This window comes from Pelobates fuscus, chromosome 6 (assembly GCF_036172605.1).
Source record: "Pelobates fuscus isolate aPelFus1 chromosome 6, aPelFus1.pri, whole genome shotgun sequence".
Lineage (NCBI taxonomy): Eukaryota > Metazoa > Chordata > Amphibia > Anura > Pelobatidae > Pelobates > Pelobates fuscus.
In genome coordinates, this window is record NC_086322.1 from 220,233,305 (window position 1) to 220,260,017 (window position 26,713).

A 26,713-nucleotide genomic window follows, 5' to 3' on the forward strand; every position below is an offset into this window, starting at 1 on the left:
TGGTACACTGTAGTAAACTTGTGCTTTTGTAAGCTTAAATATTATTTAATACCTATTATTTATAACTTAAGTTGGTTGTATATAATATATAGTCCTATATTTTAGCACAAACTGTTATTTTTATATTGATAATCAGTTTTGTAGAGCACATTTCACCTTGATAAATGTTCCAATACCATGTGTAACAGAGACACAAAAGACAAAATAATCGGTCTCTTTTGTAAGGATTTGAAAGTGTGTGACATACTAACAAGAATGTGCAGTAGTGAACAACAGAGTCTGCTGTGAAGAGGTTACCAGGATTGTTGCAGTCATGTGCAATCAATGGGAGATAGAAAATCTTTCCTGTTGGTCACTAAACTATCCACAGTGTACTAAGATACCTGGCCAAAAAAGCTCAGGGAGAACAGTGAAAATATTATTAGAACCAAAAACAGGAAACACTTAAACTCAAATAAAAAATATGCGGTTACTAGAAATGTATTCTACCCCTACACTCTCCTATCTAATAATATTATATAACTTATTACATTTGAAGGAAACTTTAAACTAAGGATGTCTATAATAAATAAATAAAATTACATGTATGTTTAATTACAGTAAACACATAATATACAGCATTTAGCAACATATTGCACCTGGAGGGCAAACCTTACTAATTTTGGCAAGCCTCCCAACTGTTCGATTTACGGGTCCCGTTAGGCTGTCCTGCTTTTGGGGAGGCCAGGGAACTGTCCCCATCAAGCATTGCATGAGAACTGCATTAGACGTGGTCAGGCTATGTTCATGGCTCTAGGACCAGGAAGGCAGCACTGAAACAGTGGTTCCTGCTGCGTGTGCCACTAGTGGGCCAGCCTGAATGACGGACAAGCTGACCTGCCAAAACATTAGTTGGACCTGCCCCTTTCTAGGCAAGGCTGACCCCCTTTGGAGCAGAACTAGTGACATGATAATGCCACTGACCCGCCTCCTTTACCACCCTTCCACCAGTGTCCCAATTCTATGGATGCTGGATTTGTAAGGTATGTTCACAATCCAGTCCTGGAAAGAATAGAGGTATTTAGATATATGTGCATGTACAGCTTGATCTCCTATGTAAATTAGAGGAATCCATAGCATGCTTGTTCCTGACACACAATGTGGCATGGGTTGCAGTTTTTGGTGTTTATTAAAAAATAACTTGTATTATTAATAAAAGCAACCTAAGCAGCTATTTGTTGAACATTCGTTATAACCCGTGAGTTGAGTTAGGTGACTAGTTGTAGTGTAAGTTAACGTAGACCTATATTGGTCTCGGTTATGTTAAAGGGACACTATAGTCACCTGAACAACTTTAGCTTAATGAAGCAGTTTTGGTGTATAGAACATGCCCCTGCAGCCTCACTGCTCAATCCTCGGCCATTTAGGAGTTAAATCCCTTTGTTTATGAACCCTAGTCACACCTCCCTGCATGTGACTTGCACAGCCTTCCATAAACACTTCCTGTAAAGAGAGCCCTATTTAGGCTTTCTTTATTGCAAGTTCTGTTTAATTAAGATTTTCTTATCCCCTGATATGTTAATAGCTTGCGAGACCCCGCAAGAGCCTCCTGTATGTGATTAAAGTTCAATTTAGAGATTGAGATACAATTATTTAAGGTAAATTACATCTGTTTGAAAGTGAAACCAGTTTTTGTTTTCATGCAGGCTCTGTCAATCATAGCCAGGGAAGGTGTGGCTAGGGCTGCATAAACAGAAACAAAGTGATTTAACTCCTAAATGACAGTGAATTGAGCAGTGAAATTGCAGGGGAATGATCTATACACTAAAACTGCTTTATTTAGCTAAAGTAATTTAAGTGACTATAGTGTTCCTTTAAGGATACTGCGAGATTTGGCCCGACAGGTGTTGAGCCAATGATAATATATAAAGAACAACTCATAAAAGGGGTGTCAGAAAAGAACCCAATCCACCATGAGGTCAAAACCAGCATCTCATTCATGAGAAATATAAACAAATGTTACCGTTTTTATCTAACTGCGTAATCAATTCTATTTTTTTTCTCCTGCGAAGAGAGCTTGCACATGCATAAGCAGCCATATCTTCAACTCAGAATCCACGAGAACAGGTTCTTATGATATAGACGGTTTACCAAGTTTCAGATCAGACTCTCTCTTGTTTTGGAAATGAGAAGATATAGGATGTATGTATGGGCAACTGTCAGCAAGCATTATTGGGTTTAAGGACTCATTGGAACGATCACATTCATTAATTGTTTGTTATACTTTTTATTTTTATATTTATTGAAAATATAACACCGACCAAACCAAGTATGTGGCAAGTGCAATTTATGCATACTCAAGAAACCATATATACACTTTGGATTTATATCCATTACCTACCAAGACTTCTAGCTATATACCAAGCCTGTTTATTTGTGATAAATCAATATTTTCTGAACAACCCGAGAGCCTCATCCATCTTTATACTGTATCCAGGAATCATTTAACAGCTTTCCTGGCAAGCCTGAAACTGGACTGACGCTAGAATGTTATAAATAACAGAGTGCTAGAATTCATAGCAAAACAGCATCAAACTAAACATACAAATAATAAACTTTTTTTCTTTCCTTCTATCCTTTTCACACTGCAAAGCTTGACTGATTGCCAAAGAATGATCATTTTAGTTCAAATCACAGTCAGCAAGTCTGGCTAATATGGTTCAAAAGATCAATAGGACAATAACATTTATTTATAAAATATTTTACCAGGAAAGTTACATTGAGATTTATCTTGTTTTTACATGTACAGTTTGACAGTGAATGACAATGAAGTGGTCTGGGTGCAGTTGCCCTGTCCTTTTAACCCTGCAATGTAAAACCGTACAGTGTTTTTTTTTTTTTTTTTTTTTTTTAAATGCATTGTTTAGATCGCAGGGTTAAACCCACCTCTAGTAGCTTTCTTCCTGACAGCCACTAGAGGCGCTTTAGAGGCCCTGACCGAGTAAAACACGGTCACATGATGCAAAACCCCCAAAGGAAAGTATTGATTTAATGCTTTCTACGAGGAGCATTGGATAGGAGCAACGATGGACGCGGGAGATTGAAAGGTATGTAAGCCTTGGCACTAGAAAAATGTGAGTAAAATCCTTTATTTTATAATTTTAATGCATATACAAAGGGGGACGAGCCTATATAACAGGGACAGGAACACTAGAGCATTAGGAACACAGGTTTGTATTGTGAACACTTTAGTGTTTCTTTAACTTGACGGGTCATACAATATTCAGAAGAAATGGATGGGGTGCTTTTTAAACATGATTATTATAATTATCACTACTTAATAAGCCAAAGTAAAGATAATTTAAAATTCCACTTTATTTGGGTTATATCAGTAATATCAAAGAAGTTAACCAGATAGGTTATATTTAGCTTTTAGGCGAGTACACATGCTTAGCAAATTGCTGCGCTGCGCCTATCAACATTTCTTTATAGATTGTAAAGCGCTGCAGAATTTGACGGCACTATATAAATAATAACATAATAAGAATAATAATAATATTATGCATTAAATATGCATTAAATCAATGAGTCTCTATTGGAAACATTCAGCATCTCCATACAGAGCATGGAGATGATGAATGATGGCCCTGCAATCTTTGCAGGATCAAAACAAGGAAGTCCTTCCAGTGGCTGTCCAAGTTACAGTAGTTAGGGGTGGCGTTACGGAGCAGTGTAAACAGTCCCCACCCTGCAGGAAAAGGCCATATGCCCCAGAACTACTTTAAGTTTTATTCCTCCCTATAAGAATGTCAGAAACACAACTGAGTTTTGGTCTCAGGGAGACCTCAACAAGGTATTAATGGATACCCAGGGACAAAATAATCATCAGTAAAATTTTGTAAATGAACCAGAGTTTTACAGTCAAACTGTGAGTATAAAGCCAATAACCTAGAACAGCGGTTCCCAAAGTGTGGGTCGCGACCCACTGGTGGGTCGCAGGGCGATTCCCAGTGGGTCGCGCTGACCCACACATCCAGGGCCGCCGGCTAGTCAGGCAGACTGACACCAGGAGGGAGCCCGGCGGCTTGCCCTGTATGCCGCCGGGCTCCCTCCAGTCAGTCTGCCCAGCAGCTCCGGTCTGCAGCTCCGCCGGGTGCAGAGCTGCAGACTGTGTGATAGGTGTCTCGCGAGCACCCAGAGCATTACCATGGCAACACTCAGGGAGCTCGCGAGACACCTATCACACAGTCTGCAGCTCTGCACCCGGCGGAGCTCAGACCGGAGAGTTACCCCACTGGACCACCATGGAGACACTGGACCACCAGGGAAGGTAGGACACAGCCCACAGACAACCCCCGCCCCCCCCATGTAACCCCTTCACCCCCTGCCCCCCCATATAACCCCTTCACCCCCTGCCCCTCCATGTAACCCCTTCACCCCCTGCCCCTCCATGTAACCCCTTCACCCCCTGCCCCTCCATGTAACCCCTTCACCCCCTGCCCCTCCATGTAACCCCTTCACCCCCTGCCCCTCCATGTAACCCCTTCACCCCCTGCCCCCCCATGTAACCCCTTCACCCCCTGCCCCCCCATGTAACCCCTTCACCCCCTGCCCCCCCATGTAACCCCTTCAACCCCTGCCCCCCCATGTAACCCCTTCACCCCCTGCCCCCCCATGTAACCCCTTCACCCCCTGCCCCCCATGTAACCCCTTCACCCCCTGCCCCCCCATGTAACCCCTTCACCCCCTGCCCCCCCATGTAACCCCTTCACTCCCTGCCCCCCCATTTAACCCCTTCACTCCCTGCCCCCCCATGTAACCCCTTCACTCCCTGCCCCCCATGAAACCCCTTCACTCCATGCCCCGCCATGTAACCCCTTCACCCCTTGCCCCCCATGTAACCCCTTCACTCCCTGCCCCCCCATGAAACCCCTTCACCCCCTGCCCCCCATGAAACCCCTTCACTCCATGCCCCCCCATGTAACCCCTTCACCCCCTGCCCCCCCCCATGTAACCCATTCACCCCCTGTCCTCCCCCAAGTAACCCCTTCACCCCCTGTCCTTCCCCAAGTAACCCCTTCACCCCGTCCTTCCCCAAGTAACCCCTTCACCCCCTGTCCTTCCCCAAGTAACCCCTTCACCCCGTCCTTCCCCAAGTAACCCCTTCACTCCCTGCCCCCCATGCAACCCCTTCACTCCCTGCCCCCCATGCAACCCCTTCACTCCCTGCCCCCCATGCAACCCCTTCACTCCCTGCCCCCCAATGTAACCCCTTCACCCCCTGCCCTCCCCCATGTAACCCCTTCAGCCCCTGTCCTCCCCCAAGTAACCCATTCACCCCCTGTCCTCCCCCAAGTAACCCCTTCACCCCCTGTCCTTCCCCATGCAACCCCATCACCCCCTGTCCTTCCCCATGCAACCCCTTCACTCCCTGCCCCCCATGCAACCCCTTCACTCCCTGCCCCCATGCAACCCCTTCACTCCCTGCCCCCCAATGTAACCCCTTCACTCCCTGCCCCCCAATGTAACCCCTTCACTCCCTGCCCCCAATGTAACCCCTTCACTCCCTGCCCCCCCATTAAATCCCTTCACTCCCTGCCCCCCCATGTAACCCCTTCACCCCCTGCCCTCCCCCCATGTAACCCCTTCACTCCCTGCCCCCCCATGTAACCCCTTCACTCCCTGCCCCCCCATGTAACCCCTTCACTCCCTGCCCCCCATGTAACCCCTTCACCCCCTGTCCTCCCCCAAGTAACCCCTTCACTCCCTGACCCCCCATGTAACCCCTTCACTCCCTGCCCCCATGTAACCCATTCACACCCTGCCCCCATGTAACCCCTTCACCCCCTGTCCTCCCCCAAGTAACCCCTTCACACCCTGCCCCCATGTATCCCCTTCACCCCCTGTCCTCCCCCAAGTAACCCCTTCACACCCTGCCCCCATGTATCCCCTTCACCCCCTGTCCTCCCCCAAGTAACCCCTTCTCCCCCTGCCCCCATGTAACCCCTTCACCCCCTGTCCTCCACCAAGTAACCCCTTCACTCCCTGCCCCCCATGTAACCCCTTCACTCCCTGCCCCCCAATGTAACCCCTTCACTCCCTGCCCCTCCATGTAACCCCTTCACTCCCTGCCCCTCCATGTAACCCCTTCACTCCCTGCCCCCCCCTGTAACCCCTTCACCCCCTGCCCCCCATGAAACCCCTTCACTCCATGCCCCCCATGTAACCCCCTTCACCCCCTGCCCTCCCCCCATGAAACCCCTTCACTCCATGCCCCCCCATGTAACCCCTTCACCCCCTGCCCTCCCCCTCATGAAACCCCTTCACTCCATGCCCCCCCATGTAACCCCTTCACCCCCTGCCCTCCCCCATGTAACCCCTTCACGCCCTGCCCTCCCCCATGTAACCCCTTCACGCCCTGCCCTCCCTCAATGTAACCCCTTCACTCCCTGCCCTCCCTCAATGTAACCCCTTCACTCCCTGCCTTCCCCCATGTCACCCCTTCACTCCCTGCCCCCCTCCCCTCAAACTGTAACCCCTTCACTCCCTGCCCTCCCCCATTGTAACCCCGTTACTCCCTGCCCTCCCCCATTGTAACCCCTTCACTCCCTGCCCTCCCCCCAATGTAACCCCTTCACTCCCTGCCCTCCCCCCAATGTAACCCCTTCACTCCCTGCCCTCCCCCAATGTAACCCCTTCACTCCCTGCCCTCCCCCATGTCACCCCTTCACTCCCTGCCCCCCTCCCCACAAACTGTAACCCCGATACTCCCTGCCCTCCCCCATTGTAACCCCATCACTCCCTGCCCTCCCCCCAATGTAACCCCTTCACCCCATGATTACCATGATGTTCCAATGTTATGCACCTAAAGCTTATTGCCATGCTGTGCCAAGTTTATGTATTTAAAGCTGCCATGATGTTCAGAATTTATGCCTCTAAAGCTGGTTGCCATGGTGTGCTGCTTGTAAGCCTCTAAAAATGATTGCCATGGTGTGCCAATTGTATGCACCTAAAGCTGATTGCCATGATTTGCCAAGTTTATGCATCTAAAACTGATTGCTATAGTGTGCCAATTTTATGCATCTAAAGCTGACATAATGTTCCAATTGTATGCCTGTAAAGCTGATTGCCACGGTGTGCCAATTGTATGCCTCTAAAGCTGATTGCTATAGTGTGCCAATTGTATGCCTCTAAAGCGGTTTGCCATGGTGTGCCAGTTTTATGCCTCTAAAAGTAATTGTCATGATGTGCCAATTATGTGCATCTAAAGCGGATTGCTATGGTGTTCACTTTTTAAAATATGAATTAAAAGCAAGTGGGTCTCGAAAAATTACCGTTTTGAAAAGTGGGTCTCGGACCATAAAAGTTTGGGAAGCCCTGACCTAGAATATCATTCTGCAGTTGCAAGTAAAAATTAATATTAAATAGCAGCACCAGATATGGCTCATTATCTCAAAAACGAGTCTAAAACCATAGCCAACAGAAAATTATTTTAAAAAAGATTCTTGATCCGAAAGCAACAGCAGAAAGAATCAAAATAGAACATGGCTAACCTTCAACAATACGTCTGGAGCAAAGACTCTCTTATCCAGAACACCCACGCCAATACAGTAGCTTCATTATTTGACAATGAGATTTCCAGTGCTTCTTTTAGAGATGATCTCTGTAACAAGAAACCAATATAAATACATTGTTGAAATGTCAAAAGGCATCAAATAATAAGGTTTAAAATTATACAGAATAAAATTTTTAGTACATACTTTATACCATTTAGTAGATTGTAAACATGCATCCCAACATTCGTCCTCTTGGTGAGACAGTCCTGACTTTGATGTTCAGGGCACCAAAATCACTACAGTACCCTGCACTAATTATGGTGCTCGGATTGTCCTTTAACAAAGGAGTATACTTGGTCAATGGTTGTATAACAATACTAAAAATCATATTAGCACGGCACCCAAAGACTCAGGATAATCTAGCCGCAAATTCTCACATATAGTTAATCAAATCCTTATGGCTTTAGATGCAAATGAACCATTTATGCACCAGCAACATTTTGCTCCTCAGTGGACCATTATTCGAAGTACTGTGCATTTAAGCCTCTATTTAGTTTACAGGCAAATCTCAACCTACTCATCTGAGTTTCCTGAAATGTTACAATTTAGTTGATTACACCAGATAGATTGTTACACACATAAGCTTTGACCTCAAAGACTTCCGTACACACTGGTGCTTTTTGCCTTTTTGAGTAAAGATTCAGTGACGCAAAAACAGCTTTAGCTTAATAAAATGTATTCAAATCACTTTGCAGCCTTAGCCATACCGCAATGGGGGAAGAAAATGTTTTACAGCAGTGTGTTTAATTTCAAATGTTTTATCTACTACTTGAAATTCAAAAGGAAGTTTAAAAATGTGATCTTTTTTTAGGAAGTCTGGAGAGTGGCTGTCCAAGTCTCAGCCAGAGGAGGTGAAAACAATAAACAAAGTAATTTAAAACCGATTTGTCATACCACACCTCAAAAAATGTATTTCATAAAATCTTAATGAAACTCACATTGACCGTAAAAAGATGTCATAAGACAAAGTAGGGACTACTTTGTCTTATAGTCTTTCCATGCACTTGATAAAAAAGGTGAAGCTACCACTGTCAAGTTCTCAGCCATGAAAAAAATAAAAAAATAAATAAAAGCTCTCTCTTTAGGGACTCCTACGTCCTTGCGAGATCATGCATTAACATCAGTATTGAACACTCTCACATATGCAAGTGCACAGCACCGTCTGCTCCGAACAGATGAAATAAAGAGGATACTGTGGTAGAAGATAGCCGCAGCTGTAAGGTTTCAAATAAGTAAAACTCGCCTTTCCCTGCACCCCTCAGAGATACCGGAAGGTGACAGAGCCGTCTTAAATCCAAAAAGACAGATAACGGACTAGTGCGGGGTCATAATATACTCACTAAAATGGCTTTATCAAGCTAAAGTTGTTTTGGTGCTTCTGAGCTTCTCTTTAAATCATATATGTAAAGGGCTATGTATATATTATATATGGCTACTATATTCTACATACTGTAGCTTGTTGATGTATTATTGAATAAACTGCATTATTTCCCATTCAAAATGCCTGAGGATATGCAGTGACCCATTGTACATAGTATAGCCTCTGAATTAAATAAAGTAGGCAACTCTTGCATATAAAGTAATGATTAGTCAAGCAATTGCTGTGAACTACTAAGACAAATCGGAGTATCAGGATAAGGATTGGATAAAATGCGTAATAAGGTTAGATGATGGACATACATACAGCCTATACAAGACATTTTAGCCCTTAGTTAGAAAAATGAATTGTAGGATGCTTCTATTTTCTATTCATTGCATACATAAAGCATTAAAAAGAAAACATTAAACAAATAAAATATAACCTAAGGAGAAAATCTAATTGGATTCAACCTTCCTTACATAAAACAGGAAGTGGTTGATATATCTTGGCCAATCTTGGCCTCCTACTCATTTGAGATGGAGGAAGCACTGACTGAACAAGGCACTTTTGCAAAAATAATAAATGGGAGTCCAGTTCTGTTCGAATGAGCATCCAGTCATAATGTGTGTATTGAATTCAACACAGGTCAGTGGAGGCTGTACTGTATTGCTTATAACACCTTTGCAAAACCATAACACACAGGTTATAGTTTTCCTAGGGTGTTTTAAGCAGTACAGAGATATATATATATACATACACACACACACATATAGCAATGGCACCACTGATTGGCTAGCAGTCAGCTGACACTCTAAGCCAATCAGTAGCCCCCCATTCATAATAAAATTTTAAAAAAATAAAAACCTTATAATGTACCTTAAAACATGTACACTATAACCAATATGTAAAAATGCACTTCGGTATACTTCAGTGATTCAGAGGTCATGGTGCTTGGAGTTTGTATGTGCAGAGTTGCATCGTGATATACAAATTCTACACACAGACTGTAGCGGAGAGGTAGTATAATCCACAGGGTCTCCGCTGGTAGACAGGAAAAGCAGGTAATAATCCAAGTAGGCAGATACAGCATGCAATAATCCAGGTAGCGTTATAAGAATCCTTCCCTCCCAAGAACTAGACGACACATAGGCTGGGAGTCAACTGAGCTTTTAATCACAGGTCACCGTATTTATGGGATTCCCCATGCAAGGGGTTTCCCTACTGACATTTCAGGGGTTGTACAGTAGAGGACTACATAGGGAACTGAATAATCTGAACATTTCTCCCATCATGCCCTGCTGCACGAGAGGGATACTCCCACTAGAATATACAGTTAAGTGGATTATCCCTCCGTGCAGCAGAACCAATATTTTACATGAAAATACATAACTTTTATAATATTCATTAGATTTAAACGAATGGACGTTCGGTAGATAGCTGGGGTCTGAGAGCACATTTCGTGAAAGTACCGCTCAGATCCCAGCTTAAATAACCGAACGCCGCATGAAATACACATTGCATTAAAGTTGCCGCGTGGTCAGTAGCCGAACGGCGGCCACCCTGAATCCTTCTAATTACCGATTGCAACACTGTTGCAATCCTTAATGGGAGCCACACGACCTCCTGTGTGTGGTCTCCCTTCGGTAGTTTGGTTGTTTCACCAACAGTGTTGAAATTCACTGTTCGTGAAACGATTTTGCAGGAAGGCTGGCGGCTTTCATGCCGCCAGCAGAACCACACTACATACACTTGGTTCTTAAAGGTATACATACACACTTGTAATGAAATACAGTTTAAAGTGGCTGGATTTGCCACACAGACATATAGAGTTTAACCCCTTTGTTGCCAGAAGCATAACTACACCGCACGGCGTCATTAGGGCACAAGAGTTCCAGGTTGGTAGATGTCAATTATGTGCATATTTCTGTACTCAGAAGGTCATTTACTGGTTGAGACCATTCTGGTGATGGTCTCAACCAATGAGATTGTTAATCTTGTTTCAAGGAGATCCATTGCCAATGATATGGATCTCCTTGAAACAAGAGATTCGTGCAAATGATAAAGAAACATGTACAGATATCATATCTTGGGAGAATTAACCCTGAAATATTGATTGAACACGATTAAACAATGAAGCCTGGAGTGTTACTTCAACCAAAATATCTCCCCCCCCCCCCCCCCCCCCAAAAAAAAAAAAAAAAGTTTTAGTACAACACTGTTTTTTGGTTAAAGAGCCCTTACTAGTATGCCCACCTTCATCCTCCCCAAAAGAGAAATTTTAGATCCTGTGTCAAGATGTAAAGGAAAAGTTCTTTCTGGAGCATCATCATCCCAAAGGAAGGCTAAAGGGAGGATTTAACTGGGAGGACTTGGGTGTCTTGGTCATCTGAAGACATATGCGCATAGAATTCACATTAGCCAACCCAGAAAGCTAATTCCACACTAGGTTAGGGTGCTGCCGAATATGGAACTACACCATCAACAGTACTGGGCTTTAACTCAAATCACTAAAGTGGTCAAGATGATTGGAGTACTCTTTAAAACTGATTTTAATTAATAAGGACAATGATAATAGCTCTGACAGCGTTACCAGTAGAAAAAAGTTGTGACATTTTTCTATTGCAATTGTACACTCATGAGATACGCGGGAAAAGTCAGAAAATCGTTTTGTTTGTATACAGACGCTGAGCTGTTTATCCCTAAACAGTGCGATAGATATGAACCAAAAATAAATAAATACTGGCCTAACTGCCAAAGCAAGCGGTCGCACGACTTTTGAGCTCCTGGAAACAAAGGCCCAAATCGGCATTTTGCAGCCTTCCTTACCGGCACTTTTGGGCTCTGGCAGACCCCCAAACTATACCTCCTACCATGGGGAAGAAAAGCAAGAAGATGAGACCTGATAAACCCCGCGAGGGGATGACCATCGGCGATATGTGGCGGCAGGCAAACAGCACGCAAGAGTCCAAAATGGCGGCCCTCATGGGAGAATGCTCGGACTTCTCCAACGACCAGTCCACGGATCTGGGCGAGGGGTACTTACCCGCACTAGCAGCCGCACCGCTGACCCCAAGGCCGAACCCAAACGCCGCTCCGGTAACAACGGCCATAATGAAAGAGCTCCTGGCAGATCTGCAGCGGAACCTCATGGCTGATATGGCCACTATTCGCAAGGATATACAGGGCCTGACAGGCCGCCTTGTAGACCTCGAAAAAACCTCCACGGAAAACACCAAACACATAGCATCCCTACAAACGGCAGTCCACGACCTGCAACAACAAAACCTCATGTACTAACGCCGATTCGCGGCCCAGGAAGACACACGACGGCGCAACAATCTTAAAATAAGGGGGATCGCAGATACCGTCCCCGAAGAGGAGCTACCACACATGGTGAGGCGCCTGATAGCAGCCCTAATGACACCACGGCAGGCAAAAACCCTGGAGATAGAGGGAATATTCTGCGTGCCCAAACCGCAGAAAGCACCCTCAGCTGCCCCAATGGACCTTATAGTCCAGTTTCGACACATGAAGGACAAAATGGCGCTGATAACGGCGTCCAGAGACAAGCTGCCATACCGCTTTGAGGAAATGGAGGTCAACTTTTATGCCGACCTGTCGGGCAGCACCCTAGCCTGGCGCAGGGAATTTCGCCCACTCACGCTAATACTGCAGCAGCGCCAAATCCGCTACCGTTGGCATCTCGCACGGTCCCTAACCATCTTCCATGGAGATATGATTCACACAGCCCAGGACGTTAAGGAGGCCGCAACTATCATTCAAAACATGGGCCTCATCGGCACTGCCTTGACCCAAGACAACCCGCCCACGGCATCCAAAAACCGGCACCGTTGGAACCCACAAACTGCGGCAGTGTTTCAACCCCGATCCTCTGCGGCAGTGCCCTCGGACCGAGCCGCAACCTAGGGGCCACGGAACTCACTTCATACTACACTTTGGCCGAGAACTGGACATTACAGCTCCACTCCCCCCACGGCGGACAGGCCTTGGAATCCAAGGCCTTCTACAGCAATGCCAATGCCCTCTAACTGTTAATTATTATTTGACGCTTGTTTTCTATACTGAATATGTTATAGCTGTTACTTAGAGTTAGATAGGACGATAGATCAACCCACCAGGGACAAAATCCACGACCACACCAGCAGACACCAGGGATAGGATCTTCACACACAGTAGGACACGGACACACACCACACTCATATGGCCCATATGTCAGCCATGCACAACCTTCACGGGCACCCGGACAGCCCACACACTAGACCCCGGAAACCCGGCCTTATACCAGCTTTTATTTCTCCCTAGTTCTCCCTCTATAGTTTTTTTTTTTTTTTTATATTCTTTATTTTTGTTGTGCAGATATTGACAAATAGGCTTACATAGACATATCCATTGGTTAAGGTAAAACATAACAGGGTACAGGAGCATTACAAGATATGACAAGAGTGTTGCACAATTTTTTTTTTTGTATGACAAGCAGGCTTAGTATGATACGCTGTAGTAAAATGTTCATGCTAAACAAAACTTCGCATGAGAAGACAACAAAATGCAGGTAGTAGCATAATACGTGTTACATGACTGTTGTCTGGAGAGGGGTTCCACCCCGCAGGACTCCATGTGATAGGCGTGAGAGTCCAATTAGTGTTGCTTAGGAGTATGGGGAGGCAGGGTACTTCAGCGTGGTAGCGAGCATGGAGCAGCACACTTGGACATCCCAGGTGTCCCTCAGCCTGTGCCTTTGAAGGGCAGTAATGTCCCGGATATCGGTGCTAATTAGCAAGCTCTGTGGGGTAAGTGCCAGTGAGAGGGTACCTTGATGTTATATCAGATGTTGGGGCAGTCAGCATTCCGTGGTGTGTTGCCGTCCGGCTGGTAGCTCTCCTGTCTGTCTAACATAGGAAGCCACAGGTGCAGGCGACTGGGCTTTATTCTCCGGTGAGTTGGCGCTGATGGACAGGATCTCGTTCGCCCTTGTGCAGCTTTGTCCAGAGTTGTGTGCACCCAGTTGCATGATCTGGAACAAGCGGGTCCGCCGCGTGGGTAGGCTGTAAGCAGGCCTTCATAGGAGCAGGCCTAGGTCTGGCAGCCATCTTGCTTTGGGCCTTGAGCTCACGTGGTGGTATAATGTTGCCTCCGAGAGCCGTTACGGGATGAGGACCGGGATAACCCCCCCGGTCCAAAGGGGGGGGGATCGGGACCGGGCCCGCAGTGATGCAGCTCCTCCGTTGGGCCCCGTAGGGCAGGATAGTGGAGCGGCGGCCGTCCAGTCCACTCACCGCCGGGCTAGTCTCGCTTGGTACGGCAGAGATCTCTCCCCCGAGGGACTTAAACTCCAGGAGTAAGCCTCTCCTCGGCTCCGGTGGCCCTTATGCATCGAGGGTCGCAGTTGTGGGTCAGGTAAGTAGCCAACATTCCCGGTTTTCAGGCTTATTATTATGAGATTTGCAGGAGCTGGTCTCTCCTGCGACCGTTCAGGTCGGCGGCCCGGCCCCGCCCCCTCCCTCTATAGTTACCCACACCGCTGACACCAATGTCCCACAGTGTTGGCAACTACAGGCCCAGCATGTAAGCATGGAGGCGACACCCCAGCGGTTCCACTTAGCGACTTAGGGCATACCCATGCCCACTCAGATACGGCGGACAGCCCTGTATATAACTAACTATCTTACTGAAGTAACTTCAAGCCTCAGCCTATACATCACACAACGACAATTCCCGCTCTACCAAATGCGCACCCTAAGCGAGAACCCTCACACACATTATCATCCACCTTACAGCAACATGTTGTATGTTGTATTTTTTATGCTGAATATTATCTTGATTTAAATTGTTTTTATATGCTCTTGTTATCGTTTGTACATACAAAAAAACTAAAAAACTCATTCTGCATACCCACAGTATGTGAAATATTCTCACTGTGACCTTTTGTATACCTATAATCTGTCAACCAATGTACACCGTATTTTTGGCAATGTAAACAGTATCTTTGGTACATCTGCAAAATGAGAAAAAATAAAGAATTTAAAGAAAAAAAAATAAAAATAAATACTATTTATTAAAAATTTACTAAATACGGATCGGTTTCTAAATCTATTATCCTACCTTATTTGCAGTACATAAAAATGCAAACGTATATTTTTAAATTATTCAAAAAAAGGATTAAAAAAAAAATATATATATATATACCGGGTATATATTTTTATACCAGAAATGTATCATCCACTATACAATACTGCATTAATACAGAATTATATATTCAGCTTTCACATCAGGAGGTTTAAAATGTTCCTCAATTTAAAAGTGAAATCACAAGATGAGTGACAAAACAAAAAAAAAAAAAACATTGAGTTGATATCTTTCCAGCAATTAAAAATTTGTACACAAATTCAAACTGTGCAGCGGTTGCATTTACACCTTGCTGTTCTGTCCCTCAAAGCTCATCAATCACAAGGTAAAAGGTACTTTATATGTGTACAAGGGGATGGAAGCCAAACAGAGCATGAGAAAGTACATGTTACATTTGCGAACCCGCCAGGAGCTGTCAAATTGCATGATTTCATGATTTTTTTAATATACCTACTGTATTCTGTTTCGATGTGAATGCCTCTGGGATTACACCACCAGACCAACACAGAATTATTATGAGCACGTTTCATCAAAGATACAGCAAAGGCTCATATAGAAAGAAAAAAAAAATACCCCAAAACACACATTTATGAAAGAACCTAAAAATGTGCTCAATGAAGTGGTGTTTCTTTAACCCATATAATAAATACACAATGTGAATTCATATTACCAGCTATGATCTCCCTTTGATGCAAACGGTTACATTTACTTCAACTCAAGTGTAAAAAAGAACTTTTGAGCCTTGATACATTTGAATATATGTCTCATTCATGCCAATTTTAGACCTGTGCAGAGTATTTTATAAAATGAAAGAGGACCACTCACTGAAGTGGTTTCTTCATTTGGTTTTGATTTTGGCCCCTGACCAGGGCTGGCCCTAGGCCTTTAGACACCCTGTGCGAAAAATCTTCACATATCCCCTCCTTGGTCACAACCCTCCCTGAGTACTTCCCTCATCCAATACCTCACATTCGTATTAACCCCAAAACAAAGAGATTAGAATTATTGTGTAAAATAAGTGCGTGTAGTGTTGGCATCTGAACGCATGGAGGAATTGTGTGTAGGTGTGGTATTTGAATGCAGGGGCATAATATATGATAATTAACCATAAAAATGTAACTGTTTATGGACAAATTTCGATAATGCTAAACTGGGCTTAGAGATGGCTTGAATGTCATGTGAATGTAGTTCACAAATTCCTATGTAGTCCATGAAACATGTTTAACCTCCTGCCTCCCACTATCTCTCTGTCCTTGTCTCTTGTGTGAAAGTGTGGGTTTATGACAGCATATGCGTTTGTAATGTGTGTGAGACTGCAGATGTAAGCTGTGAAAGTGAGCCTGTGGGTAACGTGTTTATTTAACTATGGGCAAAAAGTTCTACGTGCCAGGGTGGGTTGGAGTAGATCGGGGTCTGGGACTTAGTGTGTGATATTGCATGAGTGAACGTGACGAGGAGGAGGTATATGTAAGTGGGTGAGTATTACTAGGAGAAGGGAAAATGGCAGGGTGTGACACTGTGGTGGGTACTATGACCGTGTGTTCCATAGCACATAGTGGATTGAAGGAGGTGTATGCAGTCGAAGTGGTGAGTTTGGGTCTTAAATGGCGCGGTGTAAGTATAATGGGGTTGGGTGTTATATGACAGAGAGGGTATTATGTCAAGGTAGGGGTGTATGTCAGGGTTTGTATTATGACAAGGTGGGGTTGTATATGGCAGGGAGAGTATTATGGCAGCGTGGGTGTTATAGGACAGGTTGTGGTGTATATGGCAGTGTCGGTATTATGACCACGTATTGGATTTATGACAGGGAGGGTAGTATGATAAAGTGGGGATTGGAGTTATATGGCAGGGCGAGTATTATAATGAAGTGGGGATTGGGGATTATATGGCAGGGAGTGTATTAAGATAACGTGGGTGGTATATAACTGGGTGGGTATGATATGGATATGAGCATTATGTATACAGTTTTTGCTCCCCATTCATGGTGGTGAAGGAACAGCAAGCAGGTGCTGCTCTGTTCCAAGGGGCAGGGGATCTAGAGAGACTGACTATGATCCCTTCCAAAAGGAGCGACCTGCTGGTAAACTCCATAAGGACTTCTCTGGTGCTCAATGTTGAGTCAGAGCACAGGCTGGGAATCCCTTCAGCTGTGCTCTGACTTACTAACTGAGTGCCATTGAGGGAGATTATTATGTCTGCATCAGCAGGGGGTAAAGTGTGAGATGTCACCACCGGACCACCAGGAAATCCTTTTTATGTAGTACATTGACTACCCGGCAATATATTTAATATAAAATGTAATTACACTTTTCATTGGGGCGGCAGTATCCTCGGATGCAGTGAACCCCCCTGCCAGGGTGCCACAAAATGGCCATTACTGTTGTGAGGTGTGACAGCCACATGGCGCTCCTGTTGCCATGGCACCCTGTGCAGCCGCAGAGCTAGCACAACCCAAAGGCTGGCCCTGCCCCCGACTAGACGTTTTCAGATTCAGTGGCACCTCTATCTTCCTCTTTAAATTCTTGGCTGATAAGATTGGCAGTATTTGTATACAAATCTAATGTGTATATATGATAAGTTGAGAGCTGGGACTCTATGGGGGAGGAGGGCACATGATCTAATAACTTGCCTGGAACACAAACCTTCTACAGGGAGTGCAGAATTATTAGGCAAGTTGTATTTTTGAGTATTAATTGTATTATTGAACAACAACAACCATGTTCTCAATGAACCCAAAAAACTCATTAATATCAAAGCTGAATATTTTTGGAAGTAGTTTTTAGTTTGTTTTTAGTTATAGCTATTTTAGGGGGATATCTGTGTGTGCAGGTGACTATTACTGTGCATAATTATTAGGCAACTTAACAAAAAACAAATATATACCCATTTCAATTATTTATTTTTACCAGTGAAACCAATAGAACATCTCAACATTCACAAATATGCATTTCTGACATTCAAAAACATAACAAAAACAAATCAGTGACCAATATAGCCACCTTTCTTTGCAAGGACACTCAAAAGCCTGCCATCCATGGATTCTGTCAGTGTTTTGATCTGTTCACCATCAACATTGCGTGCAGCAGCAACCATAGCCTCCCAGACACTGTTCAGAGAGGTGTACTGTTTTCCCTCCTTGTAAATCTCACATTTGATGATGGACCACAGGTTCTCAATGGGGTTCAGATCAGGTGAACAAGGAGGCCATGTCATTAGATTTTCTTCTTTTATACCCTTTCTTGCCAGCCACGCTGTGGAGTACTTGGACGCGTGTGATGGAGCATTGTCCTGCATGAAAATCATGTTTTTCTTGAAGGATGCAGACTTCTTCCTGTACCACTGCTTGAAGAAGGTGTCTTCCAGAAACTGGCAGTAGGACTGGGAGTTGAGCTTGACTTCATCCTCAACCCGAAAAGGCCCCACAAGCTCATCTTTGATGATACCAGCCCAAGCCAGTACTCCACCTACACCTTGCTGGCGTCTGAGTCGGACTGGAGCTCTCTGCCCTTTACCAATCCATCCATCTGGCCCATCAAGACTCCCTCTCATTTCATCAGTCCATAAAACCTTAGAAAAATCAGTCTTGAGATATTTCTTGGCCCAGTCTTGACGTTTCAGCTTGTGTGTCTTGTTCAGTGGTGGTCGTCTTTCAGCCTTTCTTACCTTGGCCATGTCTCTGAGTATTGCACACCTTGTGCTTTTGGGCACTCCAGTGATGTTGCAGCTCTGAAATATGGCCAAACTGGTGGCAAGTGGCATCTTGGCAGCTGCACGCTTGACTTTTCTCAGTTCATGGGCAGTTATTTTGCGCCTTGGTTTCTCCACACGCTTCTTGCGACCCTGTTGACTATTTTGAATGAAACGCTTGATTGTTCGATGATCACGCTTCAGAAGCTTTGCAATTTTAAGAGTGCTGCATCCCTCTGCAAGATATCTCACTATTTTTGACTTTTCTGAGCCTTTCAAGTCATTCTTTTGACCCAATTTGCCAAAGGAAAGGAGGTTGCCTAATAATTATGCACACCTGATATAGGGTGTTGATGTCATTAGACCACACCCCTTCTCATTACAGAGATGCACATCACCTAATATGCTTAATTGGTAGTAGGCTTTCGAGCCTATACAGCTTGGAGTAAGACAACATGCATAAAGAGGATGATGTGGTCAAAATACTCATTTGCCGGGGGGCGGAGCCAACAGCCAAGGCGAGCGGTCGCAACTCCAGCGAGCTCCGTGCTGTATGAGCAAATTTACAGTCTAAATCTATGAATATCACCCCCCAAATCGACAAAAGAACCACGCTGCTTACCCCGACAATCTAGGGGGAAATGGGGAAGAAAAACAAAAAACTTAAATCGGACGGGACTCGCCCAGGCGCAAGTATTGGGGACCTGTGGCGGAGAGCATGTGAAGCCCAAGAGTCCCACATGGCAGACTACACAGACTTTGCAGACGACCTCACTAACTCTGATGCCCTAACCTCGGACCAAGAAGAGGTGACCTTGCCCACTACCCGACCACCGACGCAACCTAAGATACCGTCGGATGCGACCCCGGTCACGAAGGCCGAGATGAAGGAGCTGCTGACAGAGCTCCGACTGGGCCTCCAGGCTGACATGGCGGGTATGAAAAAAGACATTCAGGGCCTATCGGACCGAATGAGTGCCGTCGAGCGAGACTCCAAGAGCCATACACAGCAACTCACCGCGCTGCAGCGAGATGTAGTCTCCTTACAACGACAGCACCTGCAGGTAGACCAAAAAATGGCGGCGATGGAAGACACGAGGCGGGCCCAAAACCTCAAAGTAAGGGGAATTACAGACTCAATCTCCGACGCCGAGGTGCCCCACCTCATACGACGCCTGGTAAGCACGATCCTCCCCGCAAAGCAGGTCAAAGGTATATGCATTGAAAACACATTCCGCATACCCAAACCCATGACTGCCCCAGCGGCGGCACCCCGGGACATAATTACATTTCAAAAGCGTCAAGACAAAATGGCACTAATGGCCGCCCTCAGGGGACACACTCCATATATATTTGAAGACATGTCCCTCACATTTTATGCGGACCTGTCTAGAGGTACGATGGCATGGCGCGCATCACTTAGGCCTCTCACCGCCTTACTCCGCGCACACAGCATAAAATACCAGTGGCGAACACCCCATAAACTACAGGTGCTTAGGGGGGACGATACCTACCTGATAGCCGACCTAACAGAGGCAAGAAGACACCTGGCGGTCTGGGGCCTCCCTCACGACGCCTTGCAACAGCCTACCAAACCCACCACCACTCATACATGGAATCCGGCCACCTCCGAGACATTTGTCCCGAGAAGAACCACCCCAACGGTACCATCAGTGAGCCAACCATGACACCTTCCATGGAATTAAGGATCCTCGCTTCTCCACTATTGCGGTTCCCTGGGCTATAAGAACTGTATTGTTCATATAGTGGATTACCCCCTAAAGAACACAAAGAACACCAAGAACATTTTTTCTTCGATTTGATTTACCCATTTACTTAGGAACTATCCGACACCAAGATGCCGCAGCACTATATCAGAAAAATGATCCACCCAACTACTCTCTAGACTGGGCGACCCCGCATAGGTCCCCTATATATTTGACAGAACTTTTACAGAAACCCGTTGGCCCAGTTTATTCGACAGTTTGTTTTTTGTGTTTTGTTCTTCCTATAGGCTTTTCCATAGGCTCTTACTATATCTCCCCCAGGGGGAAGCTGCAACTAGATAGGCCTTATGGCATGGTAGACTGAGGGCAAGTTCAATGCCTTTCATACGGATAAAATCGCACTTAGAGTCCGTTAATTAGTCAGTGGCCCTATTTCTGCTAATTACCTACACAGAGAGTCCGGTGTCCCAGGGCACGCAGACTCGCCCAACTGATATAACCGAATAACTGTATTGTGATTGTGATTATGTTATGCTGAGCTGCTCTGGTCTATTTTGCTATGCATGCACTGAATGGCGCTAGTTATGTGTCCAATGTCTCATTATACCACAGCGCGCAAGATACCTATCGCTAGTAATCAGCCTATCTCCCCTGGGCAAACTATGTCACTGAGCAACCAGCCACTGAGCTGACCCCCTCCCCCCCCCAATTATTTGTTTAGCCTACCATTGCCTCCACGCAGGCTTTGAAAGTAACAATCCACCAATGACCACCCTCAATCTCTAGCGCAGTCAAGATGATGTGTGTAACTGTTCTGTTCTATATAAACGAGCAATTCACAGGTCCGGCTGAGCAGTGCAGAGAACAAGAAAAACTCCCGGAAAGCGACACCAATGCATGTAAAAATGTATAGCACTATCCTATGCCCAAGTACTAAGTACCCAAGTCAGAATAAATGCTCAACCAGGCAGTCTAGGCATAGTAAACATGATTAGCAACACCCAAACGTCTAGAACCACTCTTATATTATACCATGCTATTTAGTTATCTTTAACCTAGTATCTCACCTCTTGATAAGCGGACCAGGCCGAACTCCTCGTCAAACGACAATAATATATATACAAATAAATGTGCAATGTCCTCTAATGCCTCATTATTGTAACACTGTGTTGAAAAACTGTTTACCCATGCTGTTGAGGCTTTGTAAACATAATATGTTTTATTTGTGCACAAATAAAATAAAGAATTTAAAAAAAAAAAAAAATACTAATTTGCCTAATAATTCTGCACACAGTATAGTCACAAACACTCAAATAACACTATTAACAAAAACATATGGTCTATATTGGAGCCTGCATACATTTTGTGAAAAATTGGCATTCGTAGCTACCCAGCTCTTTCGGAAGGTGGACTACTTCAGTATGGAGGAATTGACAGTTAAGCTCAGGGGTGCCTATAGTTCTATTAATAAAAATGGGACACCTTTGGCATGTCTACTTGTCTAGGACCATCTGTTAAGATAAGCATCTAATCCCCCCATCCCCCCCAACATTCCCAGTTCAGGCTCCCCTACTATTTGTTTTTTCCTCATCCTTTCTTGCTCTCCAGTTCTCTCTTTTCTTATATTCAGGTTTCTCTCTATGGAGGTTCATCATTCACACTTCTACAATTCTTAACTTTTATTAAAATGATAAATATCTTTTACCTAATTACCCGTTTTTTTCTTTTCTTTTTTTGAGGGGGCTGGGGGCGATCAATCACTGTTAAGGTGATGGCAAAGATTGCTTCTAATGCTCCTGCATGTAACATATGTCTGAGATTTGTGCTATATTTCTGTACAGCGGTAATATTGCAAAATTAGTTTAAAATTATACAGTAGGTAATACTGTATGGGATAAAACTCCTGTAAAAGGAGATTTCAGAATTGCATGTGTTGTATATTAATCATGTAAACAAATTTTAGATAATGCTAGGAGTGTAAGAAAGAAATAGTCTGTTATGGTTTGATTTTCCCTACCACAATCAAGCCCTTCATATACAGGACTTGAACAGATAAACATAAAAAATGTCACATAAGCAAAAAAATTAATAAAATTAAATGTGAATGCAGTGATAAATTTCACTTACAGTATAGAATGCCTGCAGTCTCAACTAAAAGATGACATATGACAATGTATTTTCACAAAATAAGTATTTTTTTAGTAAAACTAATTTAATATAATGTGATGTGTTTTTTTTTCTATGCTTATGAAAGGTATACTTTAAAAAACTCTATGCACTACAGATCATTTTAGTGGTTATGGTGGCATGACTACGGGCACGAATATTTGTGTACAATTTGACAATTAACAGGGCTCTGCCTGGCACCCAAAGTCCACAGACACATCACTACAATGAGCAAGGACAGATATAGACTTCAATTTTATATTGTTGGATAAGCTTTCCAAATTATTTAATATTTTTGGATAAACATTTAAAATGATTTTTTTAAAACATTATAAAATATATTTTTAGAAAATATAAAAAAAAAAAATATAAAAAAAAAAAAACTGTCATAACATCAAACACCAAAAATATAAAATAAAAAAGCCTATCCTACAATATTAAAAATAGAGACTGTGGTTTGTAATCTGCCCATTTAAATGACCTAGTTGACCTAGTTTGTATGGAAGTGTCCTGGATCTAAGAGCAAATGTGATTGTGCATTTGTTTCTACTGTGGTTTACTCTCAGGGCCAGGGGGGAGTGCCCCTTGCATGGGGACAGTCATGAAAGGCCAAGTGTGGTCCCATTAGAGTCAGTTCACTTCAACCTCAACAAACAGCCTCGTCTCGCGATTGTAGGGAACAGCTATACCAGCTTTGGATTGCTATACTGGTTATAATGACTAGCTCTTGTAAGAGCTACACAGCTATACCTGCTAGACTCTCTGGAGTAGGAGAGGTCCACCTACTGGAAGCTGGATCCAGGGCTTGGGTGGGTGAAGGACAGCAAGACCCCAGCCAAGCTATGGCGGCTAAGGGACTACGGTGCTTATGGTGTCTGGTGCGGTGCTTATAGTACTCCAGGCTACTAGGAAGCAGCGATTGGCAGAGACACCCAGTTGGGGTACCAGTCGGTCATCACAATACACAATAAAATAAATAAGTAATAAAAAGGCAATCCACTATGTAGTAGTAGTACCCCTCTAACCCTTTTGCGGTTTTCAATTCAGTCTCGTGCACAGCATTTGCTATCAAATATGCTTGTACATTTGTAACTCCCTAGTGTACCTGATCCAAAACCAATGATTCTACTGCAACATTACTGCAATCGGTGAACCTAATGCGCATGTGTGGAGCGTACCGCACACACATACATCCATATGAATAGTGTGAGGACAAATCCAACAGAGATAAACTCTATTAGGGAGCAGGAAGCACCTCTAGTGGCTGTCTGTCTAATACTGCAGTAAATTAAATTACATGGTTAAGTGTACAGGGGCACTGCACCCAAACCCCTTCAATGAGACAGTGGTCTGGGTGCCCGACTGCCCCTTTAACCATTCCAAGGACACAGCCTGTGTACGGTCATTATCCATATTTACCCCTTTTGTGCCTTGATTCCTCAATAGACTTTCATCACCCTATTTTTGTCATCTTTTTTCAGCGACTTTCGTCATTTCATATATACAGAACCATAGTTGTGCCTGTATGATTCACAAAGCCATGGTTCTGCTTGTATGATTCACAGTTAAAAGCTTCTCTGAACACACACAAAGAAAAAAAGTGAGTAAAGTATGCAATCCTGATGACTTCATGTTTCTAAGGAGAATTTGGTATCAGAAACCCGCGATCCAAGCGTGTTTCTTATTGTTCTGCCAGCTCATTTTTAATATAACCAGCCAAAAAATAAAAACATTGTAGAGTGCTGCACAATACGTTCACAATGTATAAGTAACAGTAACAATAATAATCATGAACAGGATAGTGTATGTCATTATCAAAGGTACAGCATGCCAAAATTATGAGACATCATGCTGCTCTCTTCTCTACTATCAGAATAGCTTCTATTAAACAAGAATACAATTATTATGGGAAATAATGGAAATATGGGAACAATGTGACAAATAGTTACATGGCTAGATAGTGCAAGGAACTAAAGATCGGGGAAAAAGACACATTTTGCTGTCAATTCAACTACAACACAATCTACACATGTCAAATTGCTTCTTTTAACAAATACATTACTAGTATTAAGAAGGGAATATATTTGAAAACTAGTTCACTAGATCTGCTATAAAAATCTTCAACAGATTTTGTTACTAATTCAATCAGAATATACAGAAATACGACCAAACTCCAGTTCATCGCTTTATTCTAACAATACTAGCATTGTATAAATGTTCAAAATGTTTGTCTGCTTTGTTTAGGTTTGTCATTTTATGTACATTGATTACATTTATAAAAATAAATAAATGAAAAATAGAGTAAAAAAAAAAAAACAACCACCAAAAACCCAAGAAGTTTTAAAACTTTCACTGGCAGAGTACTGTGCACACCACAGGATATCCGGTTGCAGCCAGGGGAAAATCCATTAGGCTAATCACTGATGGGAAGGGCAGGTAAACAAAAATAAGCAAATAAAACACACACACACACACACACACACACACAAACACTTTAATACCGATCTAAAAAAAAACATAAGATATCAGAAACCTGATTATCACACTACTATCATTCTAACATTCAAACTATGCAAATATTTTCAGCTTCCTAAAAGGGGAGTCAGATTAGGTGGATAGATAAAAATGCATTAATTTATCTCCTTAGTTATTTAATATTGTAGAAGAAGAAAAAAAGCCAAGCACATCTCATTTTACAAATATTAAGAAACATATTAGCACTTAAAGTCAAAGAAACTGAAAGACAACTCAGGAATAACTTACAATTATTATTATTATCATTATCGCCATTTATATAGCGCCAACAGATTTCGTAGCGCTTTACAATATTATTAGAGGGGGTATTTAACTATAAATAGGACAATTACAAGAAAACTTACATAAATGATAGGTTGAAGAGGGCCCTGCTCAAACGAGCTTACAGTCTATAGGAGGTGGGGTAAAAAAACAATCAATCCAGTGCTCTCCCACCTGATTTCTATACCTTAGCCAGTTAAATCTATGCCTTCATGAAGTGGGTAAATGTGGCTTTGGATCCAAAGGTACAAGGTACAACATACATGCCACTGTACAAGTAAAAAGAAATCAAGTTTTTCTTACCTAACAATGATGAAAGAGGTGGTTATACCGGTCTTAACACCGCAAACCACAATGAGCAACAGACACATAGTAGAATGTTACTGAGCATCATTACAAAAGTCCATTGTTTGTTATCTAACACTACAGCATGGATTTTCCTGCTGAGGAGGGTTATCTAAGGATGTTCCTGTGTACCAAGCTGTGCAGGGCAGTCAGCCAAGTAGAAAAACTACTATGCTACACTGCACTGAGGCCAGAAAAAAAATGTAAGGTGCTGGGAGGCAGATGGTACATATCAGATGGCATTAGTAACTAGGCAATACGTTAACGATAACATGTTCCCCTTAAAAAAATAAATTGTAAACAAACCTGGTTCTTTATACTGGATACAATGGTGGCTATAATACTTTATGCCATCTACATCAGGGTGGGTGTAGTGAAAATGTAAACTTTTACCATAGGTTTGAAGGAAGAAGAGATCAGTGGCTTCTAATACTTCCCACTCCCTTAATGGGAGAGAGTCAAGAAAAACTAAATTGCTATGACTGAATCCTGCATCTCTGAGACCCTCAGTGATCTATCCTTAGGTTCATTAGTGCCTGATAATTTGTAAAGCCATCTTTATAAAGAGTTTCTATGGCAATGAGTGTTACACTCAAGGATCAAAGTATATGGGTTAAAACTTCTAATATGGACAATTTATAATATCTGATACCCTTTGAAATAAATAAACAGCGGGATAGTCCCTGGTTAATAGCAAACATGTCACATTTATTTATAACCAGTTCTTTGAAAAGAAACCATGCTAATCAACAGGCAACATCAGCCCAGCTCACATTCCCGATTCCACTTTTAGTACTTTAACACTCTGCAAACAGGAAGTAAGAAGCCAGTGAGATAGTAGAAATGTTTTCCTAGAAAGTACATCCTCTCTGGGTGTGCATTCTAAAGCT

The 26,713-nt window shown here is 43.5% G+C and overlaps 1 protein-coding gene across 4 annotated transcripts in view; it reads right to left on the reverse strand.

The window, feature by feature from the left end:
- The window catches only part of WDFY3 (WD repeat and FYVE domain containing 3), a 297,453-nt gene that overhangs the window by 229,115 nt on the left and 41,625 nt on the right, over positions 1-26,713 (reverse strand). For 3 of the 4 annotated variants that reach the window (XM_063458760.1, XM_063458758.1, XM_063458756.1), the window contains exon 2: positions 7,533-7,642. The exons of the other annotated variant lie outside the window; for it this stretch is intronic. The gene's annotated coding sequence lies outside the window, so the exon portion shown is untranslated. The remainder of the gene's footprint in view (positions 1-7,532; positions 7,643-26,713) is intronic. 4 annotated transcript variants of the gene reach the window in all.